Raw genomic sequence first — 5820 nt, 5'->3', positions numbered from 1 at the left:
CGTCCAACCTTAAGGTTGGCGGCAGGTGAAAAGCCCAAGCTTCAACTGTCAAGCCCACAGGTGGGATGAGGTTTCCTGAAAGCTTCATAAATCTATAAATGATTTATTCACATTTCATAAACATGCCCCAGCTCATGTGACACTGTCACATGAGGGGACACGTCTAAATAATTTTTACCTTTCTTTATTTAAATATTTCAATATGAACTTAATCTTCCTGAGGCAGCTCCGTGCCTCAGGGAGATTTCTGCCCTCTTTCGTGCGCATGTGCGAATGAGCACAGGCTCCGACTCTCCTTCTCCCCACCGCCCGCACAGGTAGCGCTGAACACTGCCGCCCGTGCATCACAGTGGGCGGGCCTTAATTGGCCCACCTACGTAAAATGTCAATCAGCTCCGCACCCGCCTGTGCCCATTCCCGACCGACCCGCCCAGCTAGGAGAAAATTCTCCCCTTTGTCTTTTTCTTCTCTTCAGTGTGCAACGTGGAGCTAACTTTGTAAAATACGTGGTACTGTGAAGTGATCGCAAAATTCTGCTATCATTTGCTTTAAAAGACATTGTATCACCAGGAACTTCTGGTTTGCATGCTCGTACTCACAGAACATAAAAAGAAACACTTGCTCACATTACAAATTCGCAGCACGCTGTAATTTCTTCCAATACTACTTTTTTGTAAGCATTTAGTCAATAGAAGCTTCAGTATGAAATCTGCACTGTTTAAATACTTAAAACAATGTTAGTTAAAATATCCCAGCAGCTACTTTGTCCTTTATATTGATATTTAATCTTTATATTGGGCATCATCGCTGTTGAGCAGAGACTCACAATTAAGCTAAACTTGGCAAAGGGTACTCCAGTCTCAAGGCCATAGAAACAGAGATGAAGATGGTTCTAATCTAAACCATATATTAATCCACTATGAGACTGATAGATGCCCGACACAGCATCTGCAAGGTCACGCTGTTTAACTGCTCAAAGTTATAGAGGAATAAGAAAACTTAACTCATTAATTACAAGGTCAGTTGATTGTATTATTTCATAGTATAACACAATGTGCTAGGAACGCCAGGGCAGTGGGTCTGCGTGATGATTACTAACAGGCTTTTATGGCATGAATGGAGACTTCAGGAAACCAAATAGTAGTGCCAAGGGATTCTATAATTTTCTTTTAATTTCTCAGATACTCTGGCCACATAATTGAGAGACAACCTAGTTTAAAATTATTTTGGGGGCCCTACTAAGCATCGGACACTGATTACACTGCAGATCGTAATGCCTCTTACATTGGGTGTAATTAGGGTACATTAGGGTGTACCAGACACTTGGGGTCTATTGCATGCTTTAGCCCCCGAGTCTGATCACACGGGAGCTGACACCCACTATCACATTGTCAGTTCCTAGGGGATTTCTACTGCATTAAATAATTATCTTTTGCCCAACTCTCTATCCTCCCTATTCAGACACAATATTTCTTTCAATGCTGACAACCACAGAACATTTTGAGTTTCGTCTTGAGCCTTGCTTACAAATGAAACAGTAGTAATAAATCATAGCATGGCTCTTTGTGTGTGTTTTGTCATGTTTCTTTAAGGGATAGAATAACTCAGTGTACCCTGTTCCCCAAAGAAAACCATTCTGAAGCAAAGCCTGTGTAACCTCTGGCCTGTGATTGCTTCCCAAATAAATACAGGATTATAGATAGTTGGAAGTGAGTTTTAAAGTTCCCATTCAATCAGGAGTTTGAATGTTATTATAAACTAGAAGAACGTAGTTTGAGCACTTCATGAATATCAGCTGAACTCCAAGATTAAATGATAGCTTTATTTACTAGGATCAATTTCATGACATGGTTTCGCATATTATTGTTGTCTTACCCACAACTTATGCTACCTTCATATATTTATTTTCCATCTAAAAATGTGCCTAATGTGTATTTTGTCCATCACATTACAAATCAGTGTCACACATGTATGTATGTAAATTTCTTACAGCTGATGAGCTTATTCGTAACATGGCAGCTGAAGAGGTGCAAAACGTATGATTCAAGTGAAAAGGAAATGGGCAGAGAGACTTCCAAGAATTAGATTGTGCACCTTTTTGACCTTCACCGTAACACTGTACATCCTAAACAGATGGACAGCAAAAATGAAAAGGTTGTCCAGCATTTTACGTTCTAACTTTTATTTCTAAGACCATTTGCATTTATTTATTTCCTGGCTATATTGGGTTAGGAAAAACATTTTCCAAGATCTTCCTGTACTATACCTAAGATCATTTATTAAACATTTTTGTGTGGGTGTTGAGACAACAGGAGCATTTGGCTGTGATGTCGGAGAGTTGATTAACCATCCAGTATGCATTATCAAAGTTCACAAATGAAGAAATGCAGTGGGTCTCACCTAGAAAAGCCAAGATCAATTTCCAGTTTCAAAAGATATTCATGATAGAAATGATACTAAGGGATTAGTTTGTTCGGTTTGACCAGTTCATCTAGGATGACAGGAGGAAGGAAAACAGACTCATGAGGGATTGTGTCCCACATCATGTGGAATGCATTTCCTCAACCATGAAGTGACATGGAAAGCAAAAGCATCTGTGGAGATCTCACCGAGGATAACAGATGTACAGAGAGATGATGCTTTTTTGACTCTGGGAATGCTCAGCAAAATTTAGGTCCATCTGTAAAACAAAAAATTCCATTAATTATTTCACACCAGAATTGTAGGTTTGGAATATCATTGAAAATTTGTGTTTCAATTAGAGAATTAATTAGTATCTGGAAATATTGTCATGATATAAATTAATCAAGCCTTGCTTAACATTAAGCCAGTGTCAATGGCCTAGATCTTCCAGTCAGCGACAATACCAGGTGCATTGCCGCCGTCCATGACGAATTTCCCGACTCGATGATACTGCCCATTTCTTCCGGGATCTTCCCCATCCCGGCTGACACAGAAATGGGCAGCGCAGCATCTCCCGTCTAATTCCAGCGAGCAGAGTTGGGGCAAGGGAGGGAACACACCCCCTCTTTACGGCAGTAGCTGCCATATTCTGGTAAGTATTTAAAGGTCCAGTCTGTTAATGTAATGGGTGAGTGGGTAGGTGAGCAAGGTCGGTGACGTGGGTAGGCGGGTGAGTGGCTATGTGGATGAATGGATAGCCAGGGTAGGGGGATGAGTTGGTAGGTGGCTGAGTTGTTAAGTGGGAGAGTGGGTAGGTGGGAGAGGTGCTTGAGTGCATAGGTGGGTGCGGTGGGTAGATGAGTGAGTGGATAGTTGGGTGAGTGGGTAAGTGGGTGAGGGGGTAGGTAAGTGAGTGGTAGGTGGGTGAGTGGGTAGGGGGGTGAGTGAGTGGGTAGGTGAGTGAGTGGGTAGGTGAGGGAGTGGGTAAGTGGCTGAGTGGGTATTCGGGTAGATGGGTGAGTGGGTAGGTAGGTGGATGAGTGAGTAAGTGAGTGAGTGAGTAATGGGTAGGTTGATGAGGCGGGTCAGTAGAGGTAGGTGAGTGGGTAGCCAGGTAGGTGGGTAGGTGGTATGCGGTGGGTAGTCGGATAGATGGTGAGTGGGTAGTCAGGCAGCTGGGTGAGTGAGTAGCCAGGTAGGTGGGTGAGTGAGTAGTCAGGTAGGTGGGTGAGTGTGTAGTTGGGTGAGTGGGCTGAGGTGGGTAGTTGGGTAGGTGAGTGTGTAGGTGGGTGAGTGGGGAATTGAGTGAGTGAGCATGTGGATTAGTTGATAACTAGGTGACTGGATAATTGGGTAGGTAGTTGAGTGGGTAGGTGAGTATGTGGGTAGTCAGGTAGATGGGCAAGTTGGTTTGGTGGGCAAAGAGTAGTCGGGTAGGTGGGTGAGCGAGCAGGTGGGTAGGTTGCTGAGGCGGATAGTCAGGTAGGTGGGTGAGTATGTAAATGGGTGAGGGGATAGTTGAGTGAATGTTTAGGTGAGTGAGGCGGGCAGGCGGGTGAATGAGTAGTTGGTTTAGGGGTGTACAGGTGGTCGGGGGATAGTCGTGTATTTGGGGTGTAGTCAGATCAGGTCAGGGGGCTAGTCGGGAGGTGGGGGGTAGTCAGGTGGCCTTGGGGGTAGTTGGGTCAGGTCGGGGGAGCTTGTTGTGTGGTCAGGGGGGCAGTCGGGCTGAGCCGGGTATAGGTCAGGGAGTAGGTAGGTGGCTGGGGTGCAGTGGTTATTGGTGGGTGTGGTCAGTTGTGAAGTTACCCAGCTGTTGGACCAGGTTCTAAACTGTTTAACATTTCCTGGGTAAGTGTCCAGGTAAGTCGTGCGTATCTAGCCCAAGTACTTGCCCTAAGCTCAGGATCTGGGACATCTTTGGAAGGTCCCAGGCAGCAGAGAACCAGCCTGTTGGAAGTTTAAGGTTTCCCGGGCAATTCTCTGTGCATCAGGACTTCCACAGGGTCCTGACATACACCTTCCATCATACACCCGGTCCCTGACAATCCAGAGACCGGAAGCTTTGGGCCATTTTCTCTTGACCTATTTTTTAATGACAGAGTAACTATGACTTTTTCCAAAGTCGGGCTTTCTGAAGTACAGATTGTGCTTCTGTTATGGAAGTTTAATGGAGCGATAGATCAAAACTCAGTGGTTCATGCCTTTCTTTGTTCTGTTATTGTCAGAAGTTACCAGTATTTTCTTGCAACACTGCCATCTTCTGGCCACTTTAAATAATTTCAAGGCAGTTACATGATTATCTCCACAGCACTTGTTGCTTGGCTGGGTGTACACAAAATTAGAAAAAAGTGCTGAGTAAAACCAATTTTGCTTAGCTAGCCAAGCAGGACAAAGTTTCACTTTTAAATCAACTCCCAGAGGGGTGATTCTCTTTTGTCAAGGTGTGTAATATTATAAATAAACTGAAGATTGTTTCCTTCAGTCACTATTTTCAACATCAACAACTTCATTTTGTTATGGTCTCAATAGGGGAACCATAAAACAAAATAACCAAATTTACCAAATGACCCCCAACTAGAGAAATTACCAACAAGATTTCACTTTTTGTACTGCCCACTTTAACATGAATCAGAACCAACAGAACCAACATGAAATTAGCAGTCAAATGACACTTCAAACAAAAAGGTAAATTACACTTTAAATAGTCAATACAACAAAGATCCATCTTACACAACCACAAGTGCACACATCACTTCTAGCAGACACATGGTATGATGTAGCTACACAGTTCCATAGGAAACATAAGTGTAATAAACTTGGTATACCAGACAGGTTTCTTACTTGAAACAGGTAATTTTATTTCCAGAGCTCTTGTAGAAGCTACATGCTTGAACCAGGTCCACGACTAGAAAGCTTCACCCCTAACATTATCCGCGCTTAGGGCTGATTCATCAGTATAATCACGTGACCCCTAAAAGCAATAGGAAAGATTTTACCCACAATCACTGCATTCCTCCCCTTTTTTTTTACATTCCTTATTTAGAATAAAGAATATTGTAATCCACAACATATACACAAATAGACATGCCATGCGATTATAGACTAAGTCTCTGAGGTGATTTTCTAATTCTGTTAGAGTGACGGAGCTCTATGACTTGAGATTCTCCCACTGGATCGAAATGATCAGGAACTGCAGCATCAGGGACATCTTTAGACAATGGAAGTTCAGAATTAGGTGATTCAACAGAGACATCAGGCATCCTGTTCTAGGTCAACCTGTCACCTCAGAGATCAAATGTTCAACATCAAATACAGGTGGAATAATTGGTTGTTGGTGTGTTTCCCTACTCCTTAGCAGATGCATGTGTTTTTGAACAATCCAGTCTTCCACTTCCACTTGGATTAACAAAGGTC

At 43.2% G+C, this 5820-nt stretch overlaps 1 long non-coding RNA gene across 1 annotated transcript; it reads right to left on the bottom strand.

Annotated features, from left to right (window-relative positions):
• Positions 1-2165: 2165 nt before the first annotated feature.
• LOC144685760 (uncharacterized) lies at positions 2166-5365 on the bottom strand. The gene is made up of 2 exons (XR_013577779.1): positions 5248-5365; positions 2166-2680 (listed from the first exon to the last, which is right to left on the bottom strand). It is a non-coding gene; the product is annotated as an uncharacterized LOC144685760 (long non-coding RNA).
• Between the last annotated feature and the right edge of the window lie 455 nt (positions 5366-5820).

Source organism: Cetorhinus maximus, chromosome 1, assembly GCF_964194155.1.
Source record: "Cetorhinus maximus chromosome 1, sCetMax3.hap1.1, whole genome shotgun sequence".
Taxonomy (NCBI): domain Eukaryota; kingdom Metazoa; phylum Chordata; class Chondrichthyes; order Lamniformes; family Cetorhinidae; genus Cetorhinus; species Cetorhinus maximus.
Note: the sequence above shows the minus strand (reverse complement) of the source record. Positions and strands in the feature narration are given on the sequence as shown.